At 41.6% G+C, this 22,659-nt stretch overlaps 1 protein-coding gene across 3 annotated transcripts in view; it reads right to left on the reverse strand.

Annotated features, from left to right (window-relative positions):
• tspan9a (tetraspanin 9a) overlaps nt 1-22,659 on the reverse strand; it is a 156,443-nt gene that overhangs the window by 126,035 nt on the left and 7,749 nt on the right. Inside the window, exon 2 of one of the 3 annotated variants that reach the window (XM_071505047.1) lies at nt 11,670-11,726. The exons of the other annotated variants lie outside the window; for them this stretch is intronic. The gene's annotated coding sequence lies outside the window, so the exon portion shown is untranslated. The remainder of the gene's footprint in view (nt 1-11,669; nt 11,727-22,659) is intronic. 3 annotated transcript variants of the gene reach the window in all.

A 22,659-nucleotide genomic window follows, 5' to 3' on the forward strand; every position in this document is an offset into this window, starting at 1 on the left:
AAATTGTTTATGAAAGGCCAAAGCTTCTGTGAATAATCTATCTGTCTAGTACTTGTTTGTTTGTCATTAACCTTCATATTTCTCAGATTGCGAACTAAGCTCACAAACTCTGCTAGTACATAAAAGGTCGGTATCTCCTGTAGGTTTGCTTTGCTCGACTGGGTGAATGCCATCAAAACAGACGCCGGCTTTGCAACCTTAACTTCCAGTGGGATAATGAGCAGCCTTGTATTGCATCTTAAGGGCAGTCCTCAAAACCAGTGATCCTGTCCATCACTGACCACCCAGGCACTGACCACATACAGTGTGTGGCAAGGCAAGAGAGAGCCGGAGCCGTCTAAAAAAAGAGTCGGCCACACCTGTGGCTCAAGAGCTGTATAGGCCACAGTGGACAGTCTGGATGAGTCAGTCTAGACAATGAGTTATTAGGGGAATTAGCCAGTCTTATGGTGTGATGGAAAGGACAAAAGCAGAAACAGGGCAGCTGATGATGAGCTATGCAATTGCGGCTTCTACAACAGCTTCTACGACTGCCTCCCACAAGTTAGACTGATGACCCAGATCTGGATGGAAGCAACTGGGCCCACCAGTGTGGCAAAAGATACAAAATACAATTTCCACTGATAACACCACATTACAATAATCAACATGAAAAATGACACTGCAGTTCTGCGCTATTTCCAATTAGACGCTTCATTTATATTTGAAGAGCAGGAGTTATTGTTTCCATCTTAAAAATATTATAACGATGGTCTGGTGTTGCCATCTAAACACATTGTAGACTTAGAGCCAATTAGTCCTGATAGACACAGCAGACAGCCTGCACTGTGTTTAAAAACACATCTCACTGGTCTTGATCAAATAAATGAGGCACTGAGAGCTTAAAGTCCAGGTTTAGAATTACTGTTAATAACAAAAGAAAAAAAAAACAACGCATAAAAGATTCAGCACTGCATAGTACAGACTGATGTTCAGGAGCATTAGGTAAAAAGCTAAAAGCATCAATATAACTAATAATACAACAAAAAGTTAAGGGCTGAGGTAACAGTGATTCAATGACATGATTTCTGTTCACATGGGGACAGAATAATATGTTTTGACACTATACCGTCTCTGTCTCTGTGTAATTTGCATGTCTGCTCTTAGCAACATGTGCACACAGGTGAGGACGTCAGTTTTACACTTGTTTGATGTGTCAGTATGACTTAGAACGCAGAACATTTGAACAGTGTCATTGGGTGTGAACACACCCAAGACACCAGCACTTGACAGCTGGAGGAGTTTAAGAGGAGTCTAAAGAACATCTGTATTGCGTTATCTTCAGTCAGTGTGTTGTTTGTTTTTGCCCAAATGTGTAAAACTCGGAGGAAGGCAGATATTGCACTTATTTCCTGAGGGGCAAAACTTTTTTGTTGTGGGTTATTAAAAAAATCGGAATAATAGGAAAACATCTGAATGATTTTCTGCATTTATTTGATCCTACCCTCTGAAGACAAATTAAAAATACAGCAGCACAACCTGGTGAGTGAATATATTGTAGAACCCATCATTTTGTTTTCTTATCTACCAAAAAGAGTTTCTTGTGGATTGGGGGGGTTATTTTAGCTCAACTGGATACTTAAATCCTCATGTAATGAAGTGTTTGCATCATCTGTTACATTACAAAACTGGATTACAGGACATTACACAAGCAAAACAGACATGGCCGTGTATTGCAACAGAATGCAGACGGAATCGAGGTTTACTTTCTACTTTTTGTTTCAACCATTATTTCGCAAAGCCAAATCACAATAATTAAGTTCCAACAGTTTGCCAGTATTTAAATAAATTAATTGGATTCCAAACATCCAAGCTCGGCTATTGTTCGGGGCTGTCAGACAGATTTGAAATTAAGATTCAGGCCAAGGAGGAAAATACTAAACCCTGCCAAAGACTAATAAGAACGAAGGAAAAAGAAATAAAAGATGCTGCATTCACTCACACAACACGCACACAGTGTCTCATCTAAACCTCCAGCCATTTCAACGTCCGAATCCTTACCTCTCTGAGAGGAGAACATTTGGTTAACACTGAATTACTTTTTATGGCCTCAGTGCTATCGGCTTTGAATGGCTAAATCATTTGTGCTGTAGTTTGAGACAAACTGCACAGATGGGCAGTCTTTGTTATTCACGACTGCAGCCCTCATCTGAAATAATATGGCTATACAATAAACCTGCTGCTATAAACAGCAAGCATCACAGCCAGCCAATGGGTAGTGAAAAAGAATACCATGGGGATGATCAAGCACAATTGGAAACAGTCTCGACTTATTAAGAGCATGAACACAAAGGTAATTGTCTCAAAGAACTTGATTAGTACCACTGTCAGATGTTCTATAGATTGAAGAATCTCTTTTTTCCCATAGTAAATAGCTAGAAATGATACATGTTTGATTGTTAAAATGCCAGCTTTATGTGTTATGAACTATCACAGAGGGAAATATTATCACCTCCTCTGCAATGTGATCTTCAGCAAAGTAATCAAAGCTAAATAATAAAGATAATGATCATTAAAAAAAAAGAAACTGGCAAGGAGCAAAACTCTCTGAGCTAATTTTGAGTTCTTTGTTAATGTTTACTGCATCGGTCAGGTACATCCTTTGTCTAATTTACAGAGCTGAAAAAAAAGTTGTAGTCAGTTGAACAGATTTAAAGTAATTAAGGCTACTATAACACTTAAAGGTCTCATATTTTACACTCTTCAAGTGTTAAGTTGAGATTTTGATATAGATAAGCAGATAAATTTGTGGTTTTAAGAACCAAAAACAACCTCAATATAGTTTTACATCTCCTCTCTCAGGCCTCTCTCTAGAGCTCTAGCAAAAACAGGTTGGTGAGCCAATCAGAGAAGAGGCTCTGAACCTCTCCTCTGATTGGCTGACTGTTTTCTGAATGATCAAATAAAAATAGAGCAGATTAGAGAAACAAAATCCTGCAGGGTTGAATGGTGGGTCCACGATGGCTATGCTAGGGGCATAGCTAAGGGCGGTGATTGTATAGTTATGATCACAAAGTCTGGAAGGCTAATTTCAAGGCACAGTTTCTGAATATGGACTGTGAACTGAGTGCTTTGATACTTTCACAGTGTTAATACGCCTAGACTTGTTTTATAATCAATAAAGAGATGAAAATCTCTCTTAATACAATAAGGGACCTTAAAATTGGGTCCTTTTCCCAAAAAGAAAAGGAATGGCTTTTATTTTGGCTTGGCACTCCTCAGCAAATGAGTTACCATAATAAACGAGTTTTAAAAATGAAATTGTTAGCTTGATATTTGTTTTCTTTGCACATTAATATCAAAGCTGTCAAAATACCTCCTTGAGCGAGTGTTAAACCTTTTCTAATGACGAACTGCTGAAAAATGATCAACTGTAAACCCACTGAATGTTCTCTGCAGAGACTAGTGCAGAGCAACCTATGCATATGAACTTGGACACAAGCACTCCAAAGTCGTGTCCTCTGTTGGTACCCTCCTGATACTGCTTAAGGTGGTATTAACGAGGGGAAAGTTGTTCTTGTTGCACGTTCGACAGCAAAAAACTGCTTCATTGTGATTTCACTGCCTGAATGACCCGCATCAGAGAAACATCTGTATATCTATCATGCAACATCTATTCTATCATAGAACATTAGTTTATGGCATGCACTATTGCTTTTGAAACCCAATAGCTACACAAGCCAACAGATGCTACCCTAACGGAGCCTGCAAATAAAGTGTGGCTGACTTATCTCCCACCCTGCCCCCCACTGCCATCACATTGCAATGCGATACATCTCACCATTTGCCCATTAACCCTGCTAAGGTATGGAAAAGAGGTGATTCATATTGTGACTGCAGCAGTGCCCTCCATGACTCTTTCAGAAGGGTAAAGCTGACCAGAGAGGGGGTAGCAAGAGAAGGCCCCAGAGCTGCAAACACCCCCGCCCCCCCCCACCAAGCCCTGCGGAGCTGCCTGCCTGCCTGCCTGCCTGCCTGCGGCTGTGGCTAAATTTAATCCCTCCTCCACAAGCATCCCAGCACATCACGTTGGGATTCTATTACTCTCCTGCGTCCCAGCATACAGAGAGTCATGTGAAAGCCGGCCACAAGCCTCCACGGCTGGCAGTGCCCTTCCTGCCCCTGCATTCAGCATTCAGTCCAGTTAATGCCATTCGTCTCTACCCAGCTGCCCAATCGCTCTCTCGCACGTTCTCTTGTCTCTTCATCTCTACTCTTCCTCGCTCATTCTCGCCCCTTGTATGGCTGTTTCTCAATCCCCCCCCCCACCTTCTCAACCTTGTTCCCCTCCAATTACAGCTCCTCTCATCCCGCGAGCAGGGGTGAGTGGTAGATTGGAGACTGATGGTGGGTAACGGAGAAGGGGGAATGAACCCCAGCCAAATAGGGATCAATAAGGAGACGGGGCTCAAGGATGGCTCCTGTTATGGGCAGAGAGGTGGAGGAGGATTGGGGTGAGGAAATGCCACTGCAACCGCATCAGGTCAAATCACATGTTTGATATCCCAGTTCGTCTCCTCCATCGGTAGAGTGCTGTCAGCAGCGTGACACGAGGCTAGAATATACACTTCAGTGATGGTTCAGAGGCATGAGGATAAAGTTCACTGCTCTGCTGAAAAACCACGAACCAAGTGGCAGGCTGACATCACAGGGCTGATCCAGCACGTAGATCATCAGCTCTCACTTGGCCATGTATGAGAGTGTTAGTCGTTGAGCCTGAAATAGACTGACATGCGTCAATGAGGGCAATGGAGTCATTAGCTATTCTCTCTGAACAGCCAACTCACTCTGACTGAGCAATACACAGTGGTAAGCACAGATTTCTGAAGCCAGCTTATGCAAATTGCATAAACAGGTTGAACACATCCCAGGTTGAAATGCAAAGGAAGGAGCAGATAAGGAAACAGAGCAAGTGGAGAGAAAAGAGGGAAAGCGATTTTGTTTGAAGCCGAACACAAGCAAAGCTTTGCACCATGCAGTCATTCTGCAGACATGACCATAAAACATGCTGCAAACTCCCCTCCTACCCAGCCAGAGAGTGCATGACATCTTCCCTCCCTGGTGTGCTCACATCAGGGTCACACTGACCTCTAGTGGTGTCAACAGGAACACAGGGCTCATGACAGCAGGCCATGAATGAGAGATAATTTGTTCTTGAAGTAATTTCATCAGAAAATTGATTTTAAGTCAGTGACACTGGTCTAGTGCCTCTCAGGTGATATGGATAAATGGTCACTGGGAACAGCTTGTTTCAACACCATGTGAACTGCAGTCTCAGCCTCCCTACTTTCCAATTATCCACTGGTGAACAATACCTCTTTCTGCGTTCTGTCTTTCTCTCCCTCGCTCTCTCCACCCCTACCAGGCTCCCTCCTCCTCTTCATCTCTCTCCTAAGATACCTTTAGAAATTTTCTGTTTGAACATTATTGATTTTGTGGGTTACACCTACCACAAAACCCTGACAGAAGCTAGAGCCACTCTATACAGTGGGGGGAATCAAAGTGTAACCTCTTCATGGTGCTGTTTAATGAAGTTAGAGCTTTGGTGCCGAGTGCATTAGGAGATATTTTTAAACAACAACTTCAGAGCCTTGAGGGTTGGATAGCATCTGAAAATTGAATTTCTTCAGAGACACTGCTCATGAGGTGAGAGTTTCTTTATTCAACTCTGCAAACTGCTTTACCCTTTCCAATTATGACCAGATTCTTATGCAGTGCAAATGGCTGGATGTTGAAAAAATCTGCTGTAAAGTAATCATGTAAATGAGGTACATACCACCAAAAGGAGTGCCATATAAATAGTAGGCCATTAGTTATGTGGGAAAAATCCATACATGCTATATTGCTCAAGATTCACTAGATGGCGCCCACTGCAAGGAAACACAATGGGTGCTCTTGTTCCTTAAACATCAAGTTTGCTATAGTATTGCAAAATATTCTGTGCTCAGTCATCAGTTATATCACATCAATTGTCATAAATGCACCTTAAGCCTTAAGAGGTACCAAGTTCTTTCTCTCTTCTGCAGTCCTGTGATGCTTACAACAACCTATTTACCATACATTAAGAGTGACCCATCTAAATTGTCCTGAGACTAGTACAAATCAACATGGCTGCAGCAGAATATGTGCATATATATATATATATATATATATATATATATATATATATATATATATATATATATATATATATATATATATACACATATACATATATATATATATACACATATACATATATATATATATATATATATATATATATATATCTGGGTTGTCATGGTGCTGTGGTTGAGGGGCCGTCTCCTCAACTCAGCTTGCAGCACCATTACTGTCAAATCTACCAGAAAATGTGGGCATAATTACATTAGCATGAGGGTGCTGATGGCAAAGTTATAGTAATATTGTTGGATGATTCGGAGCAGTAACTTCTTCGCTAAGAGGCTGGATGATTATGAATGTCTCTGATTAGAGGGAGTTGTCTCCTCAGGATCCATATGTAATTTAAGTAAGACTGTTACTCATATGGTCGTTTCTCTATTTGTATGGGTGGAATCTTGACGCCACATGCAGCATAGATAGGGCCAAATTTGATTACAAGGTTTCTGTTGTACCCTGTCTCTGATGTCAGCTTCAGTTAAGCTGGTATAAACTGGTCAGGAGACCAGGATCCAACACCGGCTGCTTCATCAACGATCTATGGCTTTCTTTTCTGCTGCTATACACCTTTATGTTATGCGTTAGACTGGTTGAACATGAATGGGTTGAGACACTCACAGTACCAGACAGCAGAGCTGTTAGGTCATGGTTAGAAAAGCTCACAATATTAGCATTTACAGGCAGTGTGCAGGAGTCCTGGTGACACAGTCAGCATGAATATTAATCCTCACTCTCTCTACCGCGGTGAGATAGGGACACAGCGAGAGAGAGAGCGGGAGAGAAATACTCGTAGGTATTGTTAAGAGCTCTCCACAAGCCACTAAAACATCACTCATCAGTGACTCCGGGGCTTTTGTATGCTATTCAGGTCCTCGCAGGGGACTGAGCCTAAATGTTGAACAACCACAGCTAGCACACAAGCTGTGAGAGGACGTCTCAAGAGGCCGAGTTTAAGAGCCACCACTAAAGTTTATCATTGGCCACAATAAACTTTACTAGGAAGTTTACTTAATTTTGAATTGCTTCCACTTTATCTTATTTCATTCATTTTATATTTTTGTCTTTTATCTCTCCTCCTTTGACATTTACCTTCCCTTAAACGGTTTCTGAAACACACAAGTGTAAACACTCTTTCCAATTGGAGTGAAATCTGCAGAGGGCACTTCAAGAGCAAACTGTTCTGCTTCTCTTGCAGAGGGAGAGAGAGATAATCAGTCACTTGATAAAACCAAAATTAGCCAGAGCAGTTGTGGGAGATTAATACCTGCTCATCTGTGTCCATTCTGAGAGCTCATTAGGCACGCTTGAAGATATGGAATTATAACTTACATACATTACATCATCATCTAGAGCTGCAGGCAGAGAGCCACTGCAAATGTTTCATACAAGTTAGAAAAAATTAGGGAACGCTAACAGTGCAAAGAAATCTTGGTTTGATCTAGTTTGATGTTCATGATGTCCCAAAACCAGCCACAATCTAGAAAAAGGGGTGGGCTGGCTTGTTCATCATCAAAACCTCAACAAACTTTGATATGTTCAGAATTATGGAGGGGAAGTGAGCTACTTAAGGCAGGACACAAACTGATGTTAACTTAACCAAATGTCCAACTTCAGCAGAATACAGATACAAACCTCAATTCATAAGCAAGTAAAAAATATACTTGTCAGTAGGTCACCTTAAATAATTACCTTTGACAAGCAATTTAAAATCACAGCAACACCTGTGGCATTAAATAATGACAGATCCAAACATGCACCACTTAATTCCCCAGATTTTCAAAGATCAAATCGAAATGTTATCTCATAAACTGAGATGTATCTCGCTTATAGTCTGAATAAAGGCCAGGAGCCTCTTTGAACCCCTGTGACCTTGCCAAAGCAACGAGTGTTGTGTTGTGGTCTGCTAACACAGCCATCAAACACAGAGGCTGGGGAGCCGTGCTGTGAGGCGCAGTGAAGCAGAGCCTTGATGTTTTTACAGAAGGAACATAACTGGGGCTGTGAAATACAGTGCCCTTTTCCCTCCGCTTCAACCTCCGCTCCCTTCATCCTCCCCCTCCCCCACACCCTCTTTCCACACTCGGAGCTCACTGTGTACTGAGAGGTGTTGTCTGAAAGCCCTCAACACTCATCATTTCGGCTCAACCTGTTACTCCTCAAACTGAAAGCCAGAGGATGCCCTTAGCAAGGTCACAGACTGAAAAGACTGAATTCAGCTTATGTTAGAATACAAAAACCTGCTCTATAAAATATATAAATAAGCAAAAAAATCTTTCGTGCTGCTGATTAAAAGGAACAGAAGGCAGCATTTTGGACTTTCACACCACTATGGTGGCCTTTTGAGAACAATTTTAGCTCTGTTTTAACCAGTGCTAGCTGTACTTTCTCACCTTGAGCTGCCTGAGGACTGTAGCCACAATTTGGTCTGCCTAAGAAGTAGTTTATCAACCTCTGCTATGATGTTTGGCCAAAGAGGAAAAGGACAACCGAAGCTGACAAAGTACAGATGCAGCAGAGAGGAGTCTGATGGATGCTGAGCTGGAGTGATGAAAGTTGAGCAGAGCATGAGGATGTACAGCTGATCCTGGCAAGCTGTGCACTGTACAGGGATGATGAAAACATACATAAAGGCTACAAGCAACACTTACACAAAATTCAACATTCATTTTGCGATGCTCATTTAACCTGTGCTGTCAGTTCCCAGCTCTGCGCAGCATCAGTGTTTGAAGTCTCACTTAGAAATGCCACAAAATGAAACCTGAGCTGAAAGCAGAGCAGAGGCACGGAAAGTGTTGCACAATGACACGTTCACATAAAAGAACACATCAGCACCTGTGAACACACTTAAATGCAAATGACATCACTGAACATGCTCAGTTAAGATTCTAGCTAAAGTACCAGAAGTAGAGTTTCAGTGAAGCGTCGGCAGAACGAGATAAAGAAGGATTTCCCTGATAATACCAATTGGGAGAGCAAGGCAATTTAAACAGCAGTGTGATGGAACCTAACTCTAGTCCTTGTTGAACCCTGTACAAGGAGAAAACCCTGACCTGAGTTTCAAAAGCAAAGTGAATAAGCATGACAAAAAAAAAAAGAAAAAAAAAAGCTCTTCCTGAAGCTGAGGAACTAGCCTCCCTCACAGGGATTTATAGTGACAACCTTGAGCTATTAATTTCCCTTTCCCTCCAGAAAAAGCCTGTCCAGATCATCCAGTCTCCACGGACCATGAACCACTTTCTTTATTACTCTGAGCCAACCTAGGGCCCAGATGTTGCTGCCCTTGAATTAAAATAGAAAAGAGCAACAGTCTACAGTTGTAGCTGTCGGTGAAGATTTTCTCTGCAGTCAGGAGGGATGATATGTCTCCCTCAGAAACAGCTTAAAACTGTAAACACTTCTGCAACTATGCCTCAAGCTTTGTTGTAAGAAACACATTTGGACGTTGGTGGATGTGATTCGACTGGCTGCAGAGCCCGCAGTGCCTGCCAGAGGTCGCTGCCACACCACACCACACAGTCCACTACCATCACTGACCAACTGGAGGCGAAGACGCCGATTCTGAGTGTAATCAAAGAGTTTGACCTGAGCTCGGAGAATCCAAGGAACACAGAGTTTTTAGAGCAAGGGACCCTTAGAGGCTTCGCTGCTGCTTAGTGCTGCCAGGGTGCTTCGTCCTGAACAGTGTGAGGCAGAGTGAAAAGCAGCAGCCTGCTTTCATACCCTGTGCTGGCTGGAACCTGGTGGTGCCTGTTTTACATGGATAGTCATGATCCAGAGTGCTTCCTTATTCATGTTAGCACACCTCATTCAGCCTCAGGATCGCAGCGGGAAAGAGGCCGGCAGCTTATGTCATTACCCTGCTTTATCCTTCATATAATATGCCCTGGGTAACCAGAAGAGAAAAAAAAGAAGCACATGTACTGATGATGCTATGCAACAACCCTGCATCAAAATCTACCTCAAACTGAAATGTTCAGTGTCTGCTGAGATGAGAGTTTCCGTCATTTGTATGTGGAAGTGTTGCACTGAAATGTATTATACTATGATAATATGTCTGCATCACTTTAAGTGTTAGGATTGGGTGTTGTAAAGTGTTGCACAGCATAGTTCATTTAATATTGTGATACACATGATTAGTGGTCACTTCATTACTTGCCATAAGTGTTCTTGTGTTTCAAATACATGGGCCAGACATGGCACCACGTAGCTCCTCTCTTCCAATGGGATGGAAATAAAGTAACAAGAACAGAAGAGAATCACATAAATGCTACTGTTGTCTTCTGTTGTTAATGATATGTGACGGACATATGTGTTTTTTAACCTGAGGCAGGCTCAGCTTTAGTTAAAGGGCCAGATCTGTGTGAAGTTAACACACATATATGATGCTGCTTGGCTGAATCAAAACAATTGCTGCCCTGTGGCTTTCTAGCTGTATTACTGATGTGTGCTCTGGCTCTGCAGACACCACACAGCTCAGAGCTGGCATGCACTGATCAAACAGAAGGGGCCAGACATCATAATATGAAGTAAGTGCTTCTTTCAGAAATAACAGACAGTTTATGCAATACCATCTCTGCACATTTCACACAAGCAACACTCACTCCACAAACTCTGACACACATATTGGCATGCTGAAACATTTGTAATACAGAGCCACTGCTGTTGTGTTACAGTGGGAACAGCTCAATCATGCGTAGTAAGCACATGGTAGAACACATTTTCATGACCAGTAATAGGTATGTTTGAAAACTCTTTTTAGACATAACTTAAACAGTAATTACAAAAAAAAATGACTTTCTCAGATTCATAGTTAATGACTGCTGACAGTCACTGTTCTTGCTGACACCGAGTGACCTTATGACCACACACTGTAAGGATATTCTAGCCGCTTTTCCAAGTGTGTCTCTGCAGCCCTTATAGTCCGACATAATTTATGCCCATAACCAATTACTGGTGCAGGCAGTACTGGGGGGTCATGCAGGTTATGTCACTGAAATTGAAATTCAAGGTGTAAGGATTGTGTGTGTGTGTGTGTGTGTGTGTGTGTGTGTGTGTGTGTGTAAGGGGCTATTTCCTGCAGTCACCCACTCGAAGGTTTGGAGGTAGGCCGGCAGGAAGCACACCAATACCAGAGGAGCAAGTCAGTCCTGAACAATCTGTAATTTAGTCCCAGGAGCGTGTTTCCTGGAATGTCTATTGTCTTCTCTATTATAACACATAACATGGAGCAAACTAGGAAACTCCTGCCACCACACACTGCCGGGGGAACAAAGCTGTGTGACTTATTCCTTAATACGTCTTCATTTCCTGAATGTCCTGACGTCATCCATTCTTGATTCTCAGAACCTTGTGTTAAACTAAGTGGCCCAAAGGAAACGGTTCACTTGAGAGAAGCCTTTTGCAAACAAACAATTAATCGCAGTTTGACAGGATATACACCAAGCGGGGTGGGATGTGGCGTAATTTCTCACCAGCTCAGATGTGGTCGGAAACGGAGGCAGTGGGCTCCCTGGATCGCCTGTGACAGCCTGTCAAACAAGAGGAAGAAAAACAGTGGCTGAGAATGACTCCTCAGATTTAATCATCTGCTAATTGGGAAAAAAATTCACAGGACGATAAAGGCGCGCACGCAGCTAAAAAGCAGGCTGTTAAAAGATAAATGTTTGGAGAAATGACAGAGCTACGTGACACTTCTGTGCGGTTATGTGAGCTTGTGAATAACAGAGCGGCTCAGTGGCGAATGCTTTTCAACAAGATAGCGGCCCGAACACCGACACAGCTGTGAGTTTGAGTTTGATTTGTTACAACATTTACACACTTCAATTCCCATTAAAAACACAAGGCCACACAAAGACATAGAAAAGACATATGACTCCTTCCTGGTGAGGCAGGGTCATTACTACCAACCACACATTTAGCTTCCAGACAAATCTTCGCCATTGGAGATGATGACTGAGCAGACAGGAAAATTATAGCCCATACCAAATGATGCTATTTGTGACCACTATGGATCTGAGTAACTGTCACAAGATCAAATAGTCCACCTGCCTGATAATCATAGTCAACTATTTTAAGCACGCTAAGACGTGTAAATCACTGTGGGTTTCATACATTAGGTGACCCATAATGACCATGGCAGGATGCTGTGTTCAACATGAGTCAGTGTCTATGTGGAAACTGTAGGTTGACAGCGCAGATGACAGCAGAATCTGTCCCATGAGCTCACACCAGACCACAGATTACAGGGGCCACTGTCTGCCGTGACAGACTCTGCACCAGGCAGCCACTCAGTCTGCTTTCCTGTGGAACTCTCTTCCACATCGATGTCCAAAAACTACAGGCAGTGGCCTCTGAAGCTGCCGAGCTGGTCCGCAACCTGCAGTTTTTTCCGCTTGCCATGCTCACTGAGTTTCTGGTCAGGAAGGCGTGGCACCACAAAGACGGGGCAGATGCTCCGCTTAACATTTAACTGTCTGGTTCTGCTGTGAGACAGATGACTGGAAAGAACCGGCGGAGGACAAAAACTAAAATAAAGGGGAAGGAGAAGGTAGCAGGATGAAAAGAGGTAAACCAAAGGCAGGGGAAAAAAACATGAAACAAGGAGCAAATGCAAATTGGAAACATGCCAGTTTTCCCTTTGCTTTCGCCAAATGCAAAGTCAACAAGTCATTAATTTTCATTTTCTGTTGTGGCTTCAAGCTTGTGGTGTAGAAATAATAAGGCCAGGAACTGACATTTCCCTTCTACATTTCCAATCTTCCATGTGTGACAAAAAAAAAAAAAAAAAAACTTTTCTTTTTCCCAAAGAACAAAGAGGGCATTTCACTCCACTCCTTTTGTTTGTGGAGCCAGCACTTAGCAGACCCCCGAGAACAACATCTAATCTCGATTCTGTGAGCTGATTCATTAGAGGTTGTGGGGCAAAAATTGATCTAAAAAAAACTCAATTACGGCTCAATGTGGCTCTAAAATACACAGCACCACCCTGATATTTTCTCTTTTAAAAGTCACTCTTGTTGGTGAGTCAATGCACAATCTCGGATATCTAACACTGGGGACCAATTCAGAATGAAGTATCAAAGGAAAACACGTCTGAAGTCAAACATCTGAAGCAGCCACTTCAGATGACAAGAAAAACCCACCCTGAGGCTGTGTACTGTAAATGTTCACTTGGCATCCACACTGAACTGTGTGATGTGTCAGGAACGACCCCGACAGTTTATCTGCTAAGCTGCAGCACATCTCAACTCAAGATTCTCCGTGACTCTCGCTATAATTACACCGTCTGCAAATCACACATCAGATCTGCCGCAAACACCTGGATATCAAAGCCTAACTTTCAGTAGCACATTTTGTAATTATTGCTGAATATCTCAAGATTTGACACGGAGATGCTCATGATTTCATAATAGTAAGAGCGCTCTGAAAGTCGGACCCCCTAGCTCTCAGTATAGATGGGTACAGCGGGCAGGGTCTGCTGGTTATCCCCCCGTGGGTGTAGCTGCTTGTGATAAAGGCAGGAGCGTGAGAAGCTCCTTCGGTATATTCTTAGTGCTGCCTCTGCCTTCTTGCTTCTCCGCTCTCCCTTGTTCAAATCCCAGGGGACCGCCTCATTTTTTAGGCTCTGCCCATCAATCTTTTATTTTTCAATTTCCCTGTGACACTGGAATCTGCCAGCACGATTTCACAACACCTGGGCTACATAAAGAACTGAGAAGAGTATGAAACTGAATGTTTTTTCTGTGACGTCTTTCAATACAACTACGCCGGACCTAAAAATAAATATGTGTACAGGATGAGTTTAGCGTTGTGAAAGTTAATTATCAAACATTTTTTACTGATCAGAGTATACAGTTTAAAAATGTGCTCTTTATTCTGTCAAATTCTCTGGGAGACATATGCACTAGAGCTGAAATGATTAGTTGCGAATTGTTTGGTCATTTAAGTAATTTCTCACGTAAAAAACACCAAACAATTTCTGATCCAGCTTCTCTAATGTGTGGATTTGCTGTTGTTCTTTTTCTTACTTGATGGTAAATTGAAAATCTTTTTATTCTTTTGGTTTGACAAAACAGGACATCTGATAATGTCGCCGGAAGCTTTAGGAAATTGTGACGGGCATTTTATACAGTTTTCTAATATTTTATAGATTTAACCATTAATGGAGAATTTTTTTTGCAGTTTGAACCAAATTTGTTACTTGCAGCCTCAACATATCCTGCATGTTAACCATTCAAGCCAAAATGTGATGGCAAGAAGAAAGTAACCACAGAAAATATAGCGGTATCTCCCTTTAATCATTATTCCCTTTCCTCCATTCAGCTGGATACAAGTATGTTAATCAGGCCTTTAATTGTGTATTCTGGTCTTGTGGTCAGCACAGATTGACCGAAGGAGACGTCAACCTGCCTGTTTGCCTGACTTTCCCCCTGCTCAACTACTGTTCTGTAGCCACTGTGTTTATATTCTTCTCCCATCACCCAAACTATCTGCATCTCTGCCTGAATCCCTGTGAGCCGACTGGCCTGCCTGCACATCTGAGGTTACTGCGAGTGAAATTTTACCCAGAGAAAGTACTGCAGTGCGGCCAGCCTGAGCCAGACAGCCCTCCAGCCTCAGGAAGAGTCCAAACAGGAAGACTGAATCAGGGGAGATAAAAGTCTATTTATACTCTCCCAGACAGGCATCCTGATCAGACTGCTACATGATGTACGGCAGGTATGGGGTGCACGATGCGCAGCAGCCATAAATGTAATATCTGAAACAGTTAAAATACACAAAGCACAGAATTATTCACTCTCAACAATATCAGTGGCAGGGTTTGTGCTGCTGCAAGATGGGGAGCTACAAAGGAAGCACAATACATTGATTTACATTCAAGCAGCAGTTACAGCTTTTTCCAAGTAGCCAGACGTTTTAATGACACACAGTCAACACCAAGAGAGGGGGATGTGGACACACACACACACACACACACACAGCTTTGGATGAACACCAACACAAATGTGGTGGTGATCAATCACTGGGAGGGTCTGGCAGCTTTAAGTACTCACATGAGCGGCATACAACTTCAATCACTGGGCATTTGCTTTCCAAAAATAATTGATCATGATGCCGAGAGTGCAACCAGAGAATTACAATTACTAACTTTAGAAACTGCACTTGCTTCTCAGTACATAAGGCCTTTTGGAGCACATGCCGCAGCAGCTTTACTTACACACCAAGCTTGTCTAACACAGCCGTGTGTGTGTGAGGGCGAGGAAAAGAAAAAACACAAGACAGGGTCACAGCAGGTCAGATGGTTTGAACAGGAAATACCTAATTGATCCCTGAAGCTGCTCATGGCCTCTGCAAGGAAAAACAGAGCTGTCAGCCTGAAGGCAGGCTGACAACAAAGTGACCTGTGGGTCCATCTGAACTTCTCAATGTAAAAACTCTCTGTCTTACTGGTGCGTCACTCAGCATTTCATCGGCTTTCTGTGACACAGCAATGTTTCTCTCGAGGCTTTCAGGATCTGACTTAACCGAGATGCTCCCACACTGCTGACTTGAATATGCCTGGAAGGGTCTGCAATCACCCACCATGAGCTAATTAAACTGAGCTAAATTTTACTGCATGCGTCATCACCATCATCATCATCATCATGATGTGACCAAAACAGTCACATGTTGGAAGTAAGAAAAATAAAATAGGTATATGTAAAGTAGGCGTAATGTGTTTGCAAAATAAATAATTTGTCTAACTTCAAATAATATTTTTTGACTGTGTTACAGTGTTAATTGTGCAGTGAAAACCGATCTTTGTTACTTTGATACTGTAGTAATGTACTAACACCCCAACAGGTTGCATCAATCATTACACCCCTATTACACACATACATAGATACACACAATATCACACAGCTGTTACTGATCGCACACCTTCCCACCCATAGGATGCTTTGTCCTTGGTAGATCTACTTTAAGTGCGTTTTGATTTGTTCTGCACTCAGTCTTCACACAACCTTAACAAATTATCCCTTGTTTAGAAGCTGTAAGTCTACTGATTCTATCTGTGCACAACTCTTCAGGGTGCCCATAACACAGCAACAAATGTTGACACAGTATTGGTTTAGAGCTGTGGCTACGGCTGTAAATTGGTTTCTCTACAATGTGTACAGTTCTTTTTCTTCATACTTTTTGGTTGTAAAATTTAAAGAGTTAACTTTCAAAGGAGACCAGGGTTTCAACTGAAATTAAAAACAGTCAAAGAACAATAACCTTTTTAATTTGGGTACATTATTCTTGGGCTCAAGCACAAAAATGGGGGTAACATACCATTATTTTCTGGGCCGGTTTCAGATACTGTGTGAAAACAGAGGATAGAGGGTCACAGGGGGGCTGGAGCCAATCCCAGCTGGCCCATTGGGCAAGGGCGGGGTACACCCTGGTCAGGTCACCAGTCTATCACAGAGCTGACATATAGAGACAAACAACCAGTAACACTCACATTCACACCTATGGGCACTTTAGAATCACCAATGTACCTAATGTGCATGTCTTTGGTTTATGGGAGGAAGCCAGAGTACCAGGGGGAACCCTCCCAGACACAGGGAGCACATGCAACCTCCACACATAAACCGGGGAGGGGGTTAGAACCCAGAACCGTGTCACTATGAGGCAACAGCGCTAACTACTGCACCACCTCAATCTAGACATGTGTTTAGAAATAAAAATGACTGATGATTCTTTTGTAACTTTGATCTTGAATGAGTGTACAATAGTTGTGTAATTAACATGAAACAGTAATATAACAGTAACAGTATTATAAAATTGATTTTTTTCCCCCTTTTTGCATCTTACTGTCTGAGCTTGCTGCTACAGCATCTTTGCTAATATGAGCTTTTTATTAGCTCGTGCTGCTTGAATGTTAAGTGGGAACACAGTTTGATGGCTCAACAGCCTCATGACTAAACAACTTGGAAGTCTGCCTTCAGATTCATTTGAAACAATCACAACTCAGTGATTAAAGATTCGGGTTCATGATGATTGTTAACAGCTTTTCAAACTTGCAACACAAGCACGAAGGGATCATTTTGAGTCTATATCTTATGTGCAATGGAAATGTCCTCTAACTGCCATCTGTTAGGATGTGGATGACTTCAGTATTATGCTAATTTTTATCATACTCAATATCACAAAAATCATAAAACAGTAGCTGACATTTCACATCACACAAAAAATTAATTATAGTGCAAAACACTGTTGGCATGCCTATTATTTGTCATTAAAGTCATGAAAGTATTTACCATAAAAAAAACTCAAATTCCAAAAACCTGAAGCAGAAATGGGCACTAATGAGAAGAACATGCTTGGATAAAATGATATGGCAGGTAAAAAAAAAAACACACATCCAAACTTTCTGTTAGAAAAAACAGCTAATACACAGCATCTGTCAGTTGTTTGTTACACAAATATTCCAGGCTTGAGCCTGACTCATATGCAGTATACATTTAGGATGAGCACATATCAGCCAACAACAGCTTCTCACAGATATACAGTAAAGTAAATTGGCATATGGCCACTATGACAAACAAAGGATGTACTGTACATTGTTTGTTGAGAAAAAAGTGTGAAAGTTAAAATTTAAGACAGTTCAATTGCTGAGTCAATCACATTAGCTGGTAATGATTATGCCTCAGTGTTCAATACATCTTGACTGGACACACACAGAATAACACATATAGCTAAGAACGCATTGAGAATATGAAGCAGCCACATGGTATTACATGCATATTAAACAGTGAGCATGGGCAGTGAATGGGAACATGAGTGCACTAAGTGATCAGAACTAATGTAGCAGGACATTAACAGTTAGAGAGGAATTATTACAGCACACTGATTACCCTGGAGGGGCAGGGCAGTTGTTGAAAGGTTCTTACTAATAAGCCTTTGTGTCAGTATAATGCCCCAACCAAAGCATTCAGTCAGGGCTGTGACGATAACAGCCACCTAACTCTACCAAACACCCAATCATCAGATTAAACCTCAGTCAACAGTGGAAACTGATAGAAGAACTATTGTGCAAAACCTCACAGCACTGCATCTTTCACGACACCAGTCATGTCCTTTGATTGTTTATGTGAGTTATCACGGCTTGATTGTGAAATAGAGGCTAGTGAAAACATCTGTAAACATCACTTCTAAGAATGGCACTCCCACTGTGAATTTCTCATGAGAAACATTTCTACTGCTGCACCACACAAACTGCTTCGCCAAAGCCGGACTTGTTTCTGAACACCAAGAGTGAACATTTGTTTGTATGAACTTTTTGCTTTGGAAAGATGAGTGTGTACTATAATTACCAAACTCTATTAGACGTGAAGAGAAATATTAAGAGGACACTTGCACGTGTGACAGCTGAGCTGTAATAGAAGCATAAATACTAAACACACTCCTGTAATTGTTATCTCTTCTCAGGCTTCATGATCAGAATGGAAATCAAATACCTCTGAGATACAATTAGAAGGGCCTGCCTGCCACAGAGCCAATTTCATGCTTACAGGCAATCCCCTAAATCTCAAACACTGAGAGAGCAGCAGTCAGGGATTCTTGAGAATGGTATATCAGGCTGTTTACAATTACATTTTTCTGGGAAGAAACCTCAGTAACACAATACAAGAAAAATGTTAAAGTTAAAACATACACTACCCCTCTATCTTACTGCATTTAGACACTAACAAGAGCCAGACAGCAGCAGACAGCTCTTATCCCACATGGACTGTATCAGCCACAGTTTGGTCCAGCAGCACTCTCACAGCTGTGGGCTCCGGTCAGTGTGGTCAGTAAGAAACAAGAGATATCACTCCTGGCCACAGGGACTAAAAGAAGAACAATGTTTATGGAAATGCATCAGTGAGAAACTCCAGAACTTTCACAGAGTCCAGGCAGAAACCAGTGCCACCCTGCATGCAGTGCCGAGGCTACCATTTGTGTTCTCTCCAAAAAGCAAAATACAGATCTTAAAAGGAGACATCTCACCTGTATTTCATCAAGTGTCCTCCCACCCTCAGTGAGTACATTCACACAGCTCACTGGTGTCCCATTTGTAGCCCCAGTCGTCAACCTGAAAACTGCTTTCTTGAGTGAGCTCAGTATAAGCTAGTCTATTCAGCATGCATTCTCAGAGTCCATCTGATTTGCATGTTAAACGGGACCTCTCAAAATATGTGAATGCATGTGTCAAACAAGCTGAGAGCGGGGGCAGAGAGGTCCCCTGTTACCGCCCTCCAGTGGTGTTTGGTGAGAAGGCGAAGTGAGAAGGAGGAGAAAGGTTTCACGGGTCAAGCAGACTGCGTCACTTCAACAAATGCCGAACAGTTTCTGGGCCAGAACGGGAGGAACAAGAACCTCCTGTGTGCACAACACACCTGCCAGCAACAGTAGTGCCCTAAAGGCATAAGTGAGTCTTCTCATATCGGACAAAGGAGGTTTAATTAATTATCTCAGATTAATTATCTTTAAAGCAACACGAACTAACTGACTAACTGTTTCAGCTGTAGTTAGCTGTGGTGAGTTTATAGGCAGTTATTGATTTCTGGTAAGAGTCTGCTCAATTGACACCAGTTTTATTTTCCATATATGCATGCTTATCTGTAGACAATTCTTTTTTTTTTTACATCTCCAGCTGAACTTTGAACTAAAAGAATCTCTAAGTTGTGTTTGCAGTTTACTAGAATCAATAAATTGGTGTAAAAATGAGTCTAAAATTTTAGCTGTTGCCTATTATTTTTAACAAATAACATAACAAATGACAACAGTCATTTTTTAGGAAACTTTTAGGAAATTACAGTTAGCCTACATGTCATGTTAATATTTTAGGGAATTTGTGGGATTGTTTGAAATTTAAAGGCATTCAAATCTAAATGTCTGCTGTGAAAAGTCAGTAGAAGTTATTTCAGTGAGTTAGCTGAACTACAAAATTAAATTTGTTGGTGTCTGTAACTTAATGTAGATCAGAGACAGTATTTATAAGTAAAAACAGTGTTAGCTGTTAGCATGGTTCTAGCAAGCCTCATTCAAGACAGAGCCATTAGCAAGATACCAACTGTGACATTTCTTAGTTAAACCTTAAACTAAAGGCAGTAATACTTTAAGCTCAACCACATAGGAGCACTGTGGTTGAGCAGCAGCTTCTTCTATCATTCTGTTAAACCAGAACCTTAGCTAGCATTAGCTAGTTTGGCACTTGAAGAGTCGCCAGTAATAAAGCTTGGACACCTCCTAAACTGCATTATGTTGGTTCAAATTAGTTTCTCAAACAGTGACAGTGACAGTGACCACCGTTTACAGCTAACAGCGTGCAAGCTGCGCAGTACGGCTTTTAGCAGTATGCATTATAACGGTCCTGTTTTACTGAGAGAGGGAGTTGTATTCTTTGCCAAGTCAACCATTCTGGATGACAAAGCATGCACCACAGATGTTCTAAATGTCCTTGGCAAAAAGGTAGACGGTTGAGTCTCCAGTCATTTTCATCCTCCGCAACATAATAACACATTGAGAGCTTGTCTATCTCAAGCACTAAAAGTGCAATTTACTGTGCTCTGTCTGTTTTTCTGTATGTGCTACCCCTGCATGCTTGGCTGGAGAATCTCATTTTGTAACAACACTGTGGAGAAAGTGCCAGTTATTCAACACAACACTTTGGTTCATTGCCCTCAATCGACAGGCATCACTGCCTCTCAAAATAGCACTCACATTCTGAGATTTGAATGCATTCCTACGAATAAAAGAAACTGAGACGTCCACGTCTTCATTTTGAACACTGTTAAGAACTTGGAAAATCCGCAATGTACACACAATATGTGACTATTGTGTTGCTGCTCAAATGCTATTTCGAGTTAGTCAGGAATGAGCCATTGCAGGTGTTTACTAAGTGTTTACTGAGGGTTCAGAATTATAGGCCAAAGGGATACAAGATACAAAACATTTGTCTTGGAAAACAAAGAAGGGTGAGGCTCAACAGATGATACAAAAATGTCAACTTGACATTCAATTACATTTTCTTTGCAAATACTTTTCCAAGTAAATGGAAAAAAATCCCCAATCAGCCTGTTTGGACTGTTATGTACTTCGTGGACCATGGCAAAAATACTTTACTCTCCCTATATAAACATTTCAAATTCCTTGAGTAGCTATTGTGTAAATACAAATAACACAGCAGGAAATTGGGAAACAACTGCAACTGTCCTGAAATAACATGGCATAGATAAATATAAACTCAAGTTAATCTTTGGGGAAATGTATTCATTCCCTGATGGTTTTCAGAGAACGTCAAAACATGTCAACTTTAATGACAAGTTGAAAATATCACACCCATCAAACCTCCACATCAAGCTCCATTTTTTGATGTTAAAAGGTTGAGTAAACTGTCACCGACTCTTTTGAGCATCACTGCTGTCAAACAATGTCTCCTGTCTCTGAGGTCAGGGGCCACAGGATGTGCAAGCTCAGGAATAACTTCACCAAATGATTTGCTTGTTGCCCTCTACTGAGTAAATAAACACATCATTCACATGTCAAGTTTCAGATTCTTTCACTTTCACTGCTCGCTGATCTCAGATTCACTTTTCATTTTCTTTGTATACCTTATCAAGGACATGTATGGAAGCAAAAACACACTAGAAAATGAGGAGGAGTTAAGTTGACTATTATTTAACTATTTACAGAGAAAACTTTGTAACCAAATGACTTCAACCTCAATCATCAATGTTTATAGGAACTGTCCTGCAAAAAAATTAGACCTTAGGTTGTTTGTGCAGCAGGTTACTAGGACCATAGTTACGTTATGTTGTTAGCCGACATCTAGCAGCCACAGTGCTTATGACAGGAGCAAAGGGAAAAATGCGCTGAGGTAGTTCATAGAGCGACAAAGTCCACGTCATGAGGAGATTGTGATGGATAGACGGGTCAAACAAACACAGGAATATGACACAGGAGAGTGGCGTTCGATAATAAAGTAGCAGTTTATGTTGTTTCTATTATCTATGACCATTCAAAGTAAACCACATTGTTATTATTGTAACCCTGACAACCAAGGTCCAGTGCGCCTGTAGCCGTAGGAGTGCTATTTCAGGAGACACCCCTATAGGTCGTATCAGAGGGTTGACAAAAACGATCTACATGGCTGTTCAGGTTGGAGGACTTGTTTGTTTACTGGTCGCAGAAGGACATCCATTTTCAGCTGAAAAATGAAAAAAGCCAAAATTAGTTGCTTAAACAACACTAACAGTAAGACCCACCGACTCACCAACTTGTCACAAGCAATCAACTGGAAAAAAGGTGCAGAAGCATGTATGATTTTAACACGTGTTCAGCTTGCCATAACATCGCATGATTACAAATCAGAGTGAAGCTGAAAAGTAAATGACCGATGAGACCGAAGCCTATATTACCCTGATGGTATAGAGTGCAGCCTTCAAT

This window comes from Trachinotus anak, unplaced genomic scaffold (assembly GCF_046630095.1).
Source record: "Trachinotus anak isolate AG129_WGS33_773 ecotype Australia unplaced genomic scaffold, CSIRO_AGI_Tana_v1 ptg000002l, whole genome shotgun sequence".
Classification (NCBI taxonomy): Eukaryota; Metazoa; Chordata; class Actinopteri; order Carangiformes; family Carangidae; genus Trachinotus; species Trachinotus anak.